The sequence below is a fragment of the Nyctereutes procyonoides genome, unplaced genomic scaffold (assembly GCF_905146905.1).
Source record: "Nyctereutes procyonoides isolate TBG_1078 unplaced genomic scaffold, NYPRO_anot_genome, whole genome shotgun sequence".
NCBI classification, from domain to species: Eukaryota; Metazoa; Chordata; class Mammalia; order Carnivora; family Canidae; genus Nyctereutes; species Nyctereutes procyonoides.
In genome coordinates, this window is record NW_026575135.1 from 15,636,840 (window position 1) to 15,654,396 (window position 17,557).

Consider the following 17,557-nt stretch of genomic DNA (forward strand, 5'->3'; position numbering starts at 1 on the left):
GCATTTCACTTACTTTAACATGTGTTAGCTCTCTAAACTCTTGGGACAAGAAACCAGCTCAATCCATAGTGATGATATCTGAAACAATAATATTATAAAACATGGGTCAAAGAATTAAGTTTAGGAAGTATGCTCAATTAATGGGATAGTTGGTAAGACCGTATTATATCCAGTGTTACTCTGATAAGCATAAGGTTCATCTTTCGGTCATCTGTAAGAGAATTATTAGCTTCTTAAACTTTTGTATTATGATATTTAGTTTACAAGGATGTGCCCAGGGACTTTAGTAATGGAAGCATTTGTTAAAATTACAAACCAATAAAAAGGAATACAGATGAACGAGTCTCAAACTCATTTTAGCAGATGCTATTTTTCCATTTATTGACTTTAAATGACTCTAATGTTGCTTTTCTTGATAATTACAAGGTGACAATATGCCAATATAAATATATAGCGCATTTGTGGTATCACGTACTATAGTGAGTTAAATGGTGTCCTCCCCGCAAAAGATAGTTCAAGTCCTAATCCCTGGTATATGTGATGTGACCTTACTTGAAAATACAACCTTTGCAGAGGTAATTAAGATGATGCCACGCAAGATTAGGATAGATCCCAAAACCAATGATAGGAATTTTAATAAGAGAAAGGAAAGAGAGATTTGGACACAGACACAGAGTGAAGAAGGCCATGTGATGATGGAAACATAGTAGTGATGTGGCTGTAAGCCACGAAATGTGAAAGATCACTGACAACCATCAGAACCTATGGAGAGACAAGGATTTTTCCCTGAGACTTTGGTGGGAGTATGGCTTTACTAACTCTGATTTTGGATTTCTAATCTCTACAGCAGTGAGATTAGTGTTTTTAGGTGCTAGTTTGTGGTAATTTTTTTAAAGATTTTATTTATTTATTCATGAGAGACACACACACAGAGAGAGAGAGAGGCAGAGACACAGGCAGAGGGAGAAGCAGGCTCCACACAGGGAGCCTGATGTGGGACTCGATCCGGGAACTCCAGAATCACACCCTGGGCCGAAGGCAGGTGCTAAACTGCTGAGCCACCCAGAGATCCCCAGTTTGTGGTAATTTTTATAGCAGCCCTAGAAAACTACTAGGTATGCCAATCATATTATACATACTAAATATATATGTATTGTATACACACACACATCCTCAAATGGGAAGAACTGAATATTTTTATAAAAACAGTTATACACTGATAAAAATTAAATGGAAATTTCAAAACATCAAAGAAAAAAGGTAGAGAGAGAAAGCTTTTCTATATAATAACTACCATTATTTTAACTAATAGTATTTGACCATCTATTATAGGCTATATATTGGAACAGGTAGGAGTGATACAAAAGCCATGATCTAGAGGTAGACAAAGATACATAAATAAAATAAGTTCCATATTTTTAACATACTGTTTCTTATAAATGAACTGATGGAGGTTTATACTGATTCTTATAGGAACACTAGCACTGAAATGAGAGCAGATGAAATCAAGAAAGAATTGTTAGTAACAGGGACACAGAAAGAAAAAGTAAAGAGTACACAGAAAGAGTAATTTCTGAGCCAAATTATAAATAAATTAACCAGGAGAGTAGTGTACATGGAGAGTGAGGAGAGGAGGGAAAGCTGTATTATAAATTCACAGGGCTACCCTGCTGAGCCAAGAGCCAGGAACAATGAGCCAAGAACAATAGTGAGATTCATGTACAGAGAATTAAAATTAAGTGTAGGTAGAGGGGATAGACAAGGCTGGGAAAGTAACAGGAAAAAGAATATAAGACTATAAACCGGGGAGGGGCAAGATGGCGGAAGAGCAGGGTCCCCAAGTCACCTGTCCCCACCAAATTACCTAGATAACCTTCAAACCATCCTGAAAATCTACGAATTCGGCCTGAGATGTAAAGAGAGACCAGCTGGAACGCTACAGTGAGAAGAGTCCGCGCTTCTATCAAGGTAGGAAGACGGGGAAAAAGAAATAAAGGAACAAAAGGCCTCCGAGGGGGAGGGGCCCCGCGAGGAGCCGGGCTGAGGCCGGGGCGAGTGTCCCCAGGACAGGAGAGCCCCGTCCCGTCCCGGAGGAGCAGGAGCTGCACCAACCTTCCCGGGCGGGCGGAAAGGGGCTCGCAGGGAGGTGGAGCAGGACCCAGGAGGGCGGGGATGCCCTCGGGCTCCCGGGGACACTAACAGACACCTGCGCCCCGGGGGAGTGCGCCGAGCTCCCTAAGGGCTGCAGCGCGCACGGCGGGGCCGGAGCAGCTCGGAGGGGCTCGGGCGGCGGCTCCGCGGAGGGGGCTGCGGGGCGGGAGCGCGAATCCAACAGCGCAGGCCCCGGAGCACAGGGCGCCGGGACACAGCCCAGGATCCGGCCTCCCCCCGGGACAGGCAGAGGCCGGGAGGGCCCAGGACAGCGAGGACGCTCCTGCCCCGAGCTGAGCAGATCAGCGGCCCCGCCCCGGAGCCTCCAGGCCCTGCAGACGGAGAACCGAGAGCCCCGAGCCCCGTAGTTCCTGCGGAGGCTGAATCCAGGCTTCCAGAGTTGCCATAGCAACTGCGACTGTTCCTCCTGGGGCCCCACGGGGTAAACAACCCCCGCTGAGCCCGGCAGCAGGCAGGGGCAGAGCAGCTCCCCCAAGTGCTAACACCTGAAAATCAGCACAGCAGGCCCCTCCCCCAGAAGACCAGCTGGACGGACCAGTGATACTCCCCCGTGTTCCAATACAACTTGTTTTTGGCCACTCTGCACTGAGCAAAATGACTAGAAGGAAAACCTCACCTCAAAAGAAAGAATCAGAAACAGCCCTCTCTCCCACAGAGTTACAAAATCTGGATTACACTTCAATGTCAGAAAGCCAATTCAGAAGCACTATTCTACAGCTACTGGTGGCTCTAGAAAAAAGCATTAAGGCCTCACGAGACTTCATGACTGCAGAATTTAGATCCAATCAGGCAGAAATTAAAAATCAATTGAATGAGATGCAATCCAAACTAGAAGTCCTAACGACGAGGGTTAACGAGGTGGAAGAACGAGTGAGTGACATAGAAGACAAGTTAATGGCAAAGAGGGAAACTGAGGAAAAAAGAGATAAACAATTAAAGAACCATGAAGACAGATTAAGGCAAATAAATGACACTCTAAGGAAGAAAAACCTACGTTTAATTGGGGTTCCCGAGGGCGCCGAAAGGGACAGAGGGCCAGAATATGTATTTGAACAAATCCTAGCTGAAAACTTTCCCAATCTGGGAAGGGAAACAGGCATTCAGATCCAGGAAATAGAGAGATCCCCCCCTAAAATCAATAAAAACCGTTCAACACCTCGACATCTAATAGTGAAGCTTGCAAATTCCAAAGATAAAGAGAAGATCCTTAAAGCAGCAAGAGACAAGAAGTCCCTGACTTTCATGGGGAGGAATATTAGGGTAACAGCAGACCTCTCCACAGAGACCTGGCAGGCCAGAAAGGGCTGGCAGGATATATTCAGGGTCCTAAATGAGAAGAACATGCAACCAAGAATACTTTATCCAGCAAGGCTCTCATTCAAAATGGAAGGAGAGATAAAGAGCTTCCAAGACAGGCAGGAACTGAAAGAATATGTGACCTCCAAACCAGCTCTGCAAGAAATTTTAAGGGGGACTCTTAAAACTCCCCTTTAAGAAGAAGTTCAAGTAACTCTGAACGTGAATGGGCTTAATGACCCCATCAAAAGGCGCAGAGTTTCAGACTGGATAAAAAAGCAGGACCCATCTATTTGCTGTCTACAAGAGACTCATTTTAGACAGAAGGACACCTACAACCTGAAAATAAAAGGTTGGAGAACCATTTACCATTCAAATGGTTCTCAAAATATACCCTAAAAACTACAGAACACTTCTGAAAGAAATTGAGGAAGACACAAAGAGTTGGAAAAATATTCCATGCTCATGGATTGGCAGAATTAATATTGTGAAAATGTCAATGTTACCCAGGGCAATTTACACGTATAATGCAATCCCTATCAAAATACCATGGACTTTCTTCAGAGACTTAGAACAAATTATTTTAAGATTTGTGTGGAATCAGAAAAGACCCCAAACAGCCAGGGGAATTTTAAAAAAAGAAAACCATATCTGGGGGCATCACAATGCCAGATTTCAGGTTGTACTACAAAGCTGTGTTCATCAAGACAGTGTGGTACTGGCACAAAAACAGACATATAGATCAATGGAACAGAACAGAGAACCCAGAAGTGGACCCTGAACTTTATGCTCAACTAATATACGATAAAGGAGGAAAGACGATCCACTAGAAGAAAGACAGTCTCTTCAATAAATGGTGCTGGGAAAATTGGACATCCACATGCAGAAGAATGAAACTGGACCACTCTCTTGCACCATACACAAAGATAAACTCAAAATAGATGAAAGATCTAAATGTGAGACAAGATTCCATCAAAATCCCAGAGAAGAACTCAGGCAACACCCTTTTTTAACTTGGCCACAGTAACCGGAGAAGGACAAACAGTGTATGTTCTCATTCATTTGGGGAATATGAATAATAGCGAAAGGGAATATAAGGGAAGGGAGAAGAAATGCGTGAGAAATATCAGAAAGGGAGACAGAACATAGAGACTCCTAACTCTGGGAAATGAACTGGGGGTGGTGGAGGGGGAGGAGGGTGGGGGGTGGGGGTGAATGGGTGACGGGCACTGAGGGGTACACTTGACGGGATGAGCACTGGGTGTTATTCTGTATGTTGGTAAATTGAACACCAATAAAAATTAATTTAAAAAAAAATACTATAAACCAATCTGTTAACAATAACAGTGGGTTCACTGCATGGTGGGTTTAGGGTTTGCTTTTAATTTCCCCTTTGTGCCAGTGTTTGGTTTTCAAGTCTCATGCAGTAAAAATGTATTGCCTATGTAATAATAAAATAATTTAAATAGAAAACATATAAAGTATTATCCAATATTTGCCCCATTCCCAAACTGAATGCTATACATATACATCCACTGAAAAAGGATTAGAGGAAAATAAACTTGCTGAATGGTTATCTTTTGAGGGGAAGAAATGTGAGTGATATTTATTTTATTTATGCTTTTAGATTTTCAAAATTCTCTATGTTGAAGTATTACTTTCATAACTAGACAGTTATTTGTTTAAAAAATTATAAGCATAAGTAGTTAAGCACTTGATTACTGACTTAACTGGGATAACGTTTTTATTTTCTGAATATTTCTTGTTTAGCATTTTATCTTCTGTCTTCAATGCTTGTCATCACTTCTGGTCATTCTTTATCTTAGTTATGCATTATAAATATTTATAAGAAAGGTGCTAATTATCTCATTAATAGCTCTTCCTTTTACTATGAATATTAACATTCACATCTGACTGTAGATTTCTCCCACCATGAGGTATCTAGATTCAAAAGGTCTACACATGTTGCTTTTTTCAAATCTTTTCATCTCCTCATCAAAATGCTCAGGATTGTTTTGACAAAGGGCTAAAGATAAGTGAATGCTGAATCTGTTTCTTACTCATTTACTCTGAGTTTGATCCTCCAGATGTAAAAATCTGTGTGTATTCCTTTCTGGATTTGCAGAACTATATTCTTATGTTTTAGTGCATTGTGAAACTCTTGACTTGATAGAACACTAATTTGTCAAAAATAACATTGTTTTTCTGCACAGTACAATATGGAACAGGCCAGAATACATAATGTATCACATAGGAGAAACTATTTCCCAGTGAAAAATTATTTTCAAAATGCCAAAGGAAGATGAGTTTGAAGCAGTAAATTGCCCAGTCTAATGTGTATTGCTTTCTCTGATTCACCATATATTGTTAACTGTAAGGGTTGTTTCCACTCTAATTTGAATTTTTCAAGTTTTTCAAAGATTCATCTATTTGTTACTCCTTCCAATTGTAGTTCTGCTATAAAAAGAAGTGTTTATATAGAAAAGAATATGATTATAAGATTCATAATCATGACACCTATGAAAAACTTTACAATATGTTACATAGAAATAGAAGGTTTTGGAATTTATTCTGTTCCTTTGTTCCTGGGCCTATTACTGGATTTTATTCATTATTTTCATTCTATTTATTTATTTAAAGACTTTATCTATTTATTCATGAGAGATACAGAGAGAGAGGCAGAGACATAGGCTGAGGGAGGAGGCTCCCTGCAGGAAGCCCAATGTGAGACCCAATCCCAGGACCCTGGGATCATGCCCTGAACCAAAGGCAGACACTCAACCACTGAGCCACCCAGGTATCCCTCATTATTACAATTTTAATGTATAATATATCCAGCAAAAAAGCACATAGTTGGAAAATAGTAAGTGAATACTTAAAACTACTGTATTGAATTATATTTAATTTGATTTCATGCTAACAAAACTAGTGCTTCTTTACAAAAAGATGCATAGAGTTTCTAAAATACACATTAGCATAGGTTAAGTGGAAATATATATTTTTTTTTGTTTCTTTAAATTGCCTAATCCACTGCCATTCCCTTCTGGGCATTATGTTTTGTTTAAATACTTTTGTACTTTAATCCTATGCTAAAGCTCTGGCTCCCCAGAGCATACAAACCAGTAAAATTTAATCTTCCAAACACTACAATGTATGCCTTCCAACCTATACTCTGTTTTTTTAAGATTTTATTTATTTACTCATGAGAGACAGAGAGAGAGGCAGAGACACAGGCAGAGGGAGAAGCAGACTCCCTGTGGGGAGCCTGATGTGGCACTTGATCCCACCAGGATCATGACCCGAGCTGAAGGCAGACACTCAACCATTGAGCCACCCAGACATCCCTCCAACCTACATTCTAATAAAGTAGTTGTAAATGGATGCCATTTATTTTAATTTCATGTACTTTGATTTTATGTTTTAGATTTGTATTATTAACCCTTCAAGGAAGAGACAAAGAAAGAAACTGAAAATTATTCCATCACTTATTCAGTCTAATTTAAAAAAATGATAGGTTGTACATTAGTTAAAAATTGTTATACATTTTGCTGTTTTGATTTTATTTTCAAAGATGCAATTCTTAATTTAAAAAGTGAAAATTAAATGATTTTAACCAGCAGAGCCAGTACCTTTTAAAGTACAATAATTTTTTTTTCACTAGTTGTAACTTTTCCAATTCTTTCCAATGCTTTTAAATGCCAGCATATTTTTGTGGGAAAAAAGATTAATTTAGAACACTGCCTAGGGATCCCTGGGTGGCGCCGCGGTTTGGCGCCTGCCTTTGGCCCAGGGCACGATCCTGGAGACCCAGGATCGAATCCCACGTTGGGCTCCCAGTGCATGGAGCCTGCTTCTCCCTCTGCCTGTGTCTCTGCCTCTCTCTCTCTCTCTGTGACTATCATAAATAAATAAATAAATAAAAAATTAAAAAAAAAGAACACTGCCTAAATGAACCCTCTTATTCTTCAAAACCAAATTCAGAGATTTTTCTTTTCCAGAAACTTCAAGCTTATTAAGACAAAACAATCCTGTAGTTGTGATACATAGCAGCTGCAAGCAATCTATTTATCTAGCTTATGTTGCTTAGCTGTATAACAAAGAAGCCCAAACTCACAGTATGATCACTTATTCAATAAGCACATTAATACCCACTCTATATTAGACACTGTCCTAGGCACTAAGTATACTACAGCCAATGGGGAATACAAGGTTATCAGGCTTGTCATGGACATATTGGCTATGTGTGCAGTGAATAATAAGAAAATATCATGTAATTTTAAGCACTATATGGATACTGAAAATGCACTCATATAATTGTGATTGAGTTGTTTTCCCTAAGGACATAATATTGGAATGATAGCAGGGACCTAGCCATTCAAAGGACAATGGAAAAGAGTATTTCAAGCAGAAGGACTACCTAATACAAAAAGTATTGTACTAGAAACAAGGTCAGATATACAAAGACCGGTGTGCTGAAGTATATTGAGTGAGGAACCAAATGGTATGGAATTTGATCACAAGAAAAGGTAAAGGCTTTAAAACCAAAATAAGGAATTTGAATTGCATTTGAAAGGAATTAGGAATTAGCTGATTTACTTCATCAAAATACCATCTGGTTGCTGTGTGAAAGCCAGTTTTGAAAATTGAAAACAGAGATGCCAGTTAGTCTTTGGTACAAGAGTAGACCAGGTCCAGAGCATGAGTGGAGCTGAACAAAAGTGGGTGAGACTGAGTATTATTTGGAGATAGAGTCAGCAAGACCTACTGATGATTGGATATAAAGTTTAGAGAAAAAAAAAAAGACAAAGATTTTTTTTTTTCTCCTGAAGTAGGTGAGTATATGATTGTACAGTTCTCATCAGCAAGAAAGATTAGGGAATAAAACAAGTTAGAGTGGAGTTATCACAAGAATTGTATTTTGACCATTTTCTTTTAAAAGACACATTTATTCAGCATCATGATCAGACTATTACATTTAGCAATCAGCAGCATGGGTGGAAAAAAAATCTACATTAAAACCCTTTGTCGGAATGCTTTACACTTTCCACAGAACAGAAACTAAAATGACCTGTTACACAATTAGTCACAAATACAGCCCTCCAGCTTTTTGCCCATCCACATGAGTATTATTTAAAACATGTCTTCTTTGTAGCAGGTAGGCCCAGCCACCTCAGTACTTGGTTGAGTTCACAAACCTATTGTAACTTGTAGCTTCCCTGTCACTTATCTGGCTCTCCTCTCCTGCTAAGCTTGTTCCCTGGCAGTAATTAAAACCTTCTGCCACTGCCAGAGCTGCTGCTGCTGCTGCTGCTGCTGCTGCTGGAGCCACCATAGCCACTCTGGTTTCATGATTTGCCAAAGTATTGGCCTCCACTACCATAGGAGTCAAAGCTTCTGCCTCCAGAATTTCCTCCTTTCATGGGTCCAAAATTTGAGAATTGATTGTTGTAATTGCCAAAATCATTACAGGTTCTGCCACTGCCAAAGTTGCTTCCATCATTACCAAATCCATTCTGGCCATCCCCACTGCCACCATATACCACCTCAACTGCCACCAAAACCACCTCACCCACAGAAGTTCCCTCCATGACCAAAGTTGTCATTCCCACCAAAACCACCTCCATGACCACCACCAAAGTTTCCAGAACCACTTCTACCTTTCTGGATGGATAAAGCACTAGCCATCTCTTGTTTAGATAGGGCTTTCCTTACTTCAGAGTAGGAGTTGCTTCACAGTAACTTTTCATAGTATGGGATTTTTGAATGACAGTCTTGTCTACAGAGTCATGGTCATCAAATGTTACAAAAGCCAAACCTCTGTTTTTGCCACTGTCTGGGTCAGTCATAATTTCAATCACTTCCATTTTCCCATACTGTTCAAAATAATGTTAGATGATGTTCTTCAGTGTCTTCTTTCATGCCACCAGCAAAAATCTTTTGCACAGTTAAGTAGCCACCAGATCATTTAGAATCTTCTCTTGAGACAGCCCTCTTTGGTTCCACAACTCTTCCATCCACCTTGGGTGGCCTTGCATTCATGGCTGCATCCACCTCCTCCACAGTGGCATATGTGACAAACCCAAAGCCTCTGGAGCACTTGGTATTTGGATCTCTCATTACCACACAGTCAGTAAGCATTCCCCATTGCTCAAAATGGCTCCTCAGACTTTCATCAGTTGTTTCAAAGCTCAAACCTCTGATGAAGAGCTTCTTCAGCTCTTCAGGCTCTTTGGGAGACTCTGACTTAGACATGATGGTGTTAGGAGGGGAGACTTTAACGAATGCTTACTCGACAGCATCTATAGGCTAAAAGGTATTTTGACCCTTATCATCACCTTTGTGATGCTTATCATCTCAAATAGAAAGATCAAGCAGGAAGTTCAATATAGGAGACTGGAGTTTCAAGGAGTAGACTGGATATATACTGGAAATGATTGGAATATACATACACTTTAAAAGGATGAAATCTCCTGAGAAGATTGCATAGATAAAAAAAGAAATAGTGAAAAAGGACTTGGATAAAGCCTAGTTTGTATTATTCTAACATTTACATGGATAGCAAAGAAAAGAAAGCCAAAAAGTCATAATGGAGAGTGGCAATTGAGGTGAGAGGAAAGCTGGAAGAGGGAGATATAATGAAGTCCAGAGAAAAGTCCACTCAAAGAGGAAGAATGGTCAATTATGTCTACTATGGCCAGAATTTAAAATATGAAAGGACAACAAACAAATATTAGATTTGGTATTGTGGAAGACATGGATGACCTTGACAACAGCAGTCTCAGAGAAGTAGTCACAGTCAAATCTTTACTAGACAGATCAAAAAAAGAATTGAAGAAATAGAGGTAATGACTAGAGATAATGGCATTAAGTTGTTTATTTTAGGAAGTGCAGCATAGAAATGTGGTAGTAATTGGAAGGGAATTAGGGCCAAGGTTAGATGATATCTTGTTAGACTGCTGTTTTTATGAGTTTTGTCATTTATTGTCATTTAAGACAGACACTGGTAAAGTTTGTTTAGTTGTAGACAGGAAAGGTCCTATAGAAAAGGAGAAATTGATGCAGAAAATAGAGCAGATCATTTCAAGAGTAAAGGCCCTGAGAAATCAGGGGTTTAGGTCTGGAGTATAAACAGAGGGGTTGGCCTTTGATAGAAGTCAATAACATTTCTATATTCATCATTTCAGGAAGAAAGATAGGAATAATATTCTCATGAGATGTTCCTTAAAAAAGAGAGAGTAGGAGGAAGGGATTATTTCACAAATCTCTGAATTTGTTTTCAAAATGAAACAGATATAATGGAGTATTCAACTCTACCCTACCAAATACTGCACTCTTGAAATGGTACCTGGAGAGAAAGAAGATGAAGCCCGAACTAAAAGATACCAGTTTCCCCCGAAGAGCAGAATAGTAGCTTTGTAAATTATATCCTGGTGAAGATTCGCATTCTATTAATGTGGCTGCAAAAGTGATCCATACAATGAAACCGCCAATGCCATAAAGCCATACAATAACAAGGACAGAATAGTAAAAGAAACACAAACAAACCCAAGAGGAGAATGTGAAATGTATAAAGGAAGTCATCACAGAACAGAATTTCACTTTGGCAAAGGAGCTATTTTCATGCGCCCTAGATGAAACTCTCAGATAACAGATGAGAAAGAGAAAGCTTTATTTGCTTGCTATAGGAGGGTCAGCCCAAAAGTAAGAATGCCTTCTGTCAGTTAGCAGAGGATTTGTATTGGTAGAAGTTATGTTACAGTCATGTTAGGAGGTCAGGAGAAAAGAGAAACAGGAGAGGAACATGAGCAGGGTAGGTTAGGCAGAGAGATTAGTTAACAACCCTGAACTTCTAGAAACAGATGGCTTAAGGGCAAACACGTTTAGTCCAGGCCAAGTACATTCTGCAAATTCAAGTTTCTCGAAAAATAAAGCAGTTTTAGCAAGTTCAGGAAAAAAAAAAAAAAAAAACTTAGTCTCTGGTTTATCAATTCTTAGTCCTGTAATGGTTCTAGAAAGTTCTTAATTAACCCTTTAGACTATGAAGAGGAGTTGCTGAGGTAGTCATTGGAAAAAGTGAACTGGAGTTCATCTAGGATTAAATGGAAAGTACAAATAGTGGCAAACAGTCCTCTAAGACCATCATTGTGTTCTCATTTTATATTTAACCTCCCTTGAATCATAATAATTTTTATTATTATTATTTCTCTATGAATTGAAAGTTTGAAATATAAACCCACAAATAGGGTAACTGCTGTTTGTCAGCTTTTATTTATATATTTTCTTACATATAAAGACATATATAAGTGTGGCTTATATTTATATATGTTACATATATAAATACATATACATAAATATACTATTATATAATATGTATTTATGATTTTATGTATTACTTACATATACAAATAAATATAGTATATATTATAGTATATATCTATTTATATATTGGTGGTCTAAAATACTTGCTGACAAGTCAGTCCATTAAGGAATAAATTGGACTCTAAATTCACAAGTTTTAAAAATCAGTATTGTCTCACATTTAAATCTTTCATCCATTTTGAGTTTATCTTTGTGTATGGTGCAAGAGAGTGGTCTAGTTTCATTCTTCTGCATGTGGATGACCAATTTTCCCAGCACCATTTATTGAAGAGACTGTCTTTCTTCCAGTGGATCATCTTTCCTCCTTTGTCGAATATTAGTTGACCATAAAGTTCAGGGTCCATTTCTGGGTTCTCTATTCTGTTCCATTGGTCTGTGTGTCTGTTTTTGTGCCAGTACCACACTGTCTTGATGACCACAGCTTTGTAGTACAACCTGAAATCTGGCATTGTGATGCCCCCAGCTATGGTTTTCTTTTTTAAAATTCCCCTGGCTATTCGGGGTCTTTTCTGATTCCACACAAATCTTAAAATAATTTGTTCTAAGTCTCTGAAGAAAGTCCATGGTATTTTGATAGGGATTGCATTGAACGTGTAAATTGCCCTGGGTAGCATTGACATTTTCACAATATTAATACTCCATCAAAATCCTAGAGGAGAACACAGGCAACACCCTTTTTGAACTTGGCCACAGTAACTTCTTGCAAGATACATCCACGAAAACAAAAGAAACAAAAGCAAAAATGAACTATTGGGACTTCATCAAGATAAGAAGCTTTTGCACAGCAAAGGATACAGTCAACAAAACTCAAAGACAACCTACAGAATGGGAGAAGATATTTGCAAATAACATATCAGATAAAGGGCTAGTTTCCAAAATCTATAAAGAACTTATTAAACTCAACACCAAAGAAACAAACAATCCAATCATGAAATGGGCAAAAGACATGAAGAGAAATCTCACAGAGGAAGACATAGACATGGCCAACATGCACATGAGAAAATGCTCTGCATCACTTGCCATCAGGGAAATACAAATCAAAACCACAATGAGATACCACCTCACACCAGTGAGAATGGGGAAAATTAATAAGGCAGGAAACAACAAATGTTGGAGAGGATGCGGAGAAAAGGGAACCCTCTTGCACTGTTGGTGGGAATGTGAACTGGTGCAGCCACTCTGGAAAACTGTGTGGAGGTTCCTCAAAGAGTTAAAAATAGACCTGCCCTACGACCCAGCAATTGCACTGTTAGGGATTTACTCCAAAGATTCAGATGCAATGAAACGCCGGGGCACCTGCACCCCGATGTTTCTAGCAGCCATGTCCACAATAGCCAAACTGTGGAAGGAGCCTCGGTGCCCATCGAAAGATGAATGGATAAAGAAGATGTGGTTTATGTATACAATGGAATATTACTCAGCCATTAGAAACGACAAATACCCACCATTTGCTTCAACGTGGATGGAACTGGAGGGTATTATGCTGAGTGAAGTAAGTCAATCGGAGAAGGACAAACAGTGTATGTTCTCACTCATTTGGGGAATATGAATAATAGTGAAGGGGAATATAAGGGAAGGGAGAAGAAATGTGTGGGAGATATCAGAAAGGGACACAGAACATAAAGACTCCTAACTCTGGGAAATGAACTAGGGGTGGTGGAAGGGGAGGAGGGCGGGGGGTGGGGGTGAATGGGTGACGGGCACGGAGGGGGACACTTGACGGGATGAGCACTGGGTGTTATTCTGTATGTTGGTAAATTGAACACCAATAAAAATTAATTTATAAAAAAAATCAGTATTGTCCTGAAAAATAAGATAATTGCCTTTATATTGAAAAATATTTTGAAATTAAAAAAAGAAACAAAAGCAATATTCAATTTTTTCCATCATAAAGTAATGAAGAAATATATCTTCTGAGTGTTTGATGATTTTTCAGTAATAGCTAACAAGGCTCTTATCCATCATTTTTATCATAAGTTAAAATAACTTTATGAGTTTGTAAAAGGAAAACAAAATGAATTAAATTCTTTTTTTAGAAAAGATTTATTTATTTATTTATTTATGAGAGATACAGAGAGAGGCAGAGACACAGGCAGATGGAGAAGCAGGCTCCCCGCAAGGAGCCCAATGTGGGACTCAATCCTGGATCCTGGGATCACGCCCTGATGCTCAACCGTTGCAGATGCTCAACCGTTGAGCCACCCAGATGTCCTGAATTAAATTCTTAATGATGTAAATATTGATTTCAAAGAAGTAATTCTTTAAGAATAATTTGTTAATATACCAATAGAAATAAAACTATAGATAATAAACAGTTCAGTTACCCTAGATATCTAAATTATATTTTAACTGTAATAACAAATACCTTCTTATCTAGAAAATGGCAAAAAGTCACTGATTTTGGTCTTTGTTTTTGTGAAATTTTGTTTCTTCTGTTAGCTTAGGCTCATAGATTTGTTCCTTCGGTGTTACATTGTACTCATTGTGACATTGGCCAGGTTGCTAATAGAATCTTCAGGTCTCTGTTCACAAGGCTGTGAATGTTGGAGGAAACTTCGATATTCCTCTAAATGTACTTGAATAAGTGCTAGGAATGCTTTCCCTAGTTTCTTGGCATTGTGCAATTCAGAATGATAGTTGTCTTGAGTCTCTAGATGATTGCAGATGACTCTAAGCTCTATGCAACTACTTCAGTATCTCGGATAACTGGATGTTGTGATGAGAAGCCACATAGTGGTGAATAACAGTGAATAAGCAGAACTTTCCTTGCTTTCCTCATTCCTTTTACTCGGTTCCAAACATGGAGCTGCCAATAGTGTAGCTAAGGAAAATGACTGGGGCAAAGGAAGATGGGAATAGTAGTTGCACATTGAATACACAGAAGCCCTCTTTCTCCTCACAGACACAAAATGGACATTTCTTTTATGCCACTGACATCAATTTTAGTGTCACTTGGTTACTGAAAGAGAGAAGAAGGAGAAGGAGAAAGGAAAAGGACAAATAAAGAGAAAGGAGAGAGAGAAAGAAGAAGAGAAGACAAGGAAGGTAAAGGAAGGGAAAAATAAAGCACTGTGGGGCCAAAGCAGCTATGATTTGCAAAAGAGGCCTAGACAATCTGTAAGGGATTTAGAAAACTAAAACTTTGGCATCATACCAAAGAGACAGATAGTCTGGTAGAAAGAGCATTGCCTATAGAGTCCTTAGACCTAGATCAACTCAACTTCACCATTCTCCGATTGTATAACCTTAAGCAAATCATCTTATGTCTTTGAGATTTGGGATAATTTTCTTTAAAAGCTTGAACATTTAGGGGTGCCTGGGTGGCTCAGTGGTTGAGTGCCTTTGGCTCAGGTTGTGATCCTGGGGTCCTGGGATCAAGTCCACATCAGGCTCCCTGCAGGGAGCCTGCTTCTCCCTCTGCCTAGGTCTCTGCCTCTCTCTGTGTGTCTCTCTCAAATGAATAAAATAAAATCTTAAAAAAAACAAAACAAAACAAAAAACTTGAACATTTAAAAAAATGTTGGGATATTCTGCATGATTTTCTAAAAGAGTGGTTGTGAGAATCAAAGCAGTACTATAAGAGATGCCACAGAAATATGTTGTGTTCTCTGAAAATATGATAGGACATACTTGCATAATCTATTGCTATGCTAAAATTACTATATTTAGTGATTTAACACCAACAATAAATGTTTATTATATTACCTGGTAGCTTTAGGTTAGGAATTCTGGAATGTGTCAGATGAGTGATACTGGCTTGCAGTTTTTCATACAGTTGCAGTCAAGTTGTTGACTGGGGCTCAAGTCATCTGAAGGTTGGACTGGGGCAGGAAGCTCCAAGATTTCACACTGACTTGGATGGCTATTTTGTGCTGGCTATTGGCGAGAGGCCTCAGTTTCTTGCCATGTGGACCTTACCATAGGACTACTGAAGCAGTTTACTAGACATGCATTTAGCATGCCATCATTTCCATATCTTATGCTTACACAGGTCAGCCCTATTCAGTGAGAGGACGCATGAATTCCAAGAAGCAGGAAACATTGGGAGTCCCCTAGGAGCTGCCTATCACAGTACTCTTAAAATGTCTGTGCTTCGAACTCTGGAGGGAGTAGAATTTTAGCTCTGTTTTCAATTCAGTTATGATAGTCTATTGAGATTTACTTTTTCTTGAAATTATTTTGAATATCTCTTTTACTGGAAAAGCATCTAGCTGCTGAGTTAAACTCCAGGATTAAAATGGTGCAGAATCCCTTCCCTAAAATTGCAAATAAACATTGATCTTAAAAAAAAAATTACTGCCTAGGTGATTGACTGAAGAGTGAATTACATTTCATAGCCAGGAAAAATAAAGGTGTCCAGATAAGGGCTGTAATGGTAGTTCTACCATTTTTCCATGTTTCAGCATTTATTTATTCCACACCAGTTATGTGTTAGTTGTTATTCTAAGTGCCTGAACTACAGAACTAAAAAAAGAAAAAGACAAGTATATCCTGTATGGATCTTATATTCTAGTGTTAGAGACAATAGACAAGACCAGTAAGTAAAGTAGGGTAGATGGTAATAGTTGCGGAGGGAGGAACAAAGCAAGTAAGGGGGTTAGGTGTGTAGAAGGATGGCTGAAATTTTAGATAAGGGAACAAGGAGAGCCTTTACAGAGAAATTTGTATTTGAGTAACTACCTGAAGGACACGATGAGAGTAAAGAACCAGGGAGACACCTGGGGAAAGAGCATTTCAGGTAGATTATTGACACTCAGGTGCTTATCACTGATTTTTAACTCGCAGATTCTGGTACAGTTTCCACACAGTGGTTCACCAATAAACATGCTTTGAATGAAGAATAACACTCCACACAGAGGAAGTAAATCTTTTTAGGATATCATTGCTTTTTAATTATTTATGTATTTTAGCAAATAAATGGTCACCTCCTCAGGATGGAAACTTCTAGTAGAGATTATTCATAGTAAAGAGGAAATGGTAGCCACTTGTAGACCAGGGAGATAAGCTGGGGAAGAAATATATAATTTGGCAACACACAGAAAAATAAAATCCACAGGTTGCTTGGAAGATAAATGCAAAAGCTTATCTTTATGTCCTGATGAACTGATCTTATTTCATATATCTCTGCTTTCTAGTCCTTTTATCAAGGCAAATAGGATTTTTTGCTGGATTGTTCACATCTATATTTTTTTTTCTTTAGAAACCGTTTTACCTAGGGATAGACTCTAGGCAATGTTGGTTTATGGTGGATCAAACGAAGTTTAGCACATTCATATCTTGCCCTTTTTCCACTCTGGCGCTCTCCTCACTTCTATTTAACATACTTTTTTTCCCTGAGAGCTACCTATACTGGAACACATTCCTGAGCCTATAAATTAATTCCTGAAAGTATCATCTGTAACACTTACATAGCTACTTCCCATGATTATTGAAATATCACAAGGACTTTCAGAATGTAAGCATGATGTGGAGGGGCAACTTTTCAAATCATGACAGGAACTGTTCATTCCACTCCTTTACAAACTGAATGTTACAAGAACTCTTATAGGTGCATAAACATTACAATTTATCGAAAACTTCTGTGAAAGTTATTTTATTTGATTTTTTACCACTTGTAGCTCTTTAGGGTAAAACCTAAAGTCAAGATGCTGCACTAGAGTATAACTTTGGGCCAGTTTCTCCACTTCCGCATTATTGTAAAAGTCAGTCA

General features: G+C 38.7%; 1 pseudogene; it reads right to left on the reverse strand.

Moving 5' to 3' along the window:
* Positions 1-8,735: 8,735 nt before the first annotated feature.
* On the reverse strand, positions 8,736-9,720 carry LOC129494712 (heterogeneous nuclear ribonucleoprotein A1-like; annotated as a pseudogene).
* Between the last annotated feature and the right edge of the window lie 7,837 nt (positions 9,721-17,557).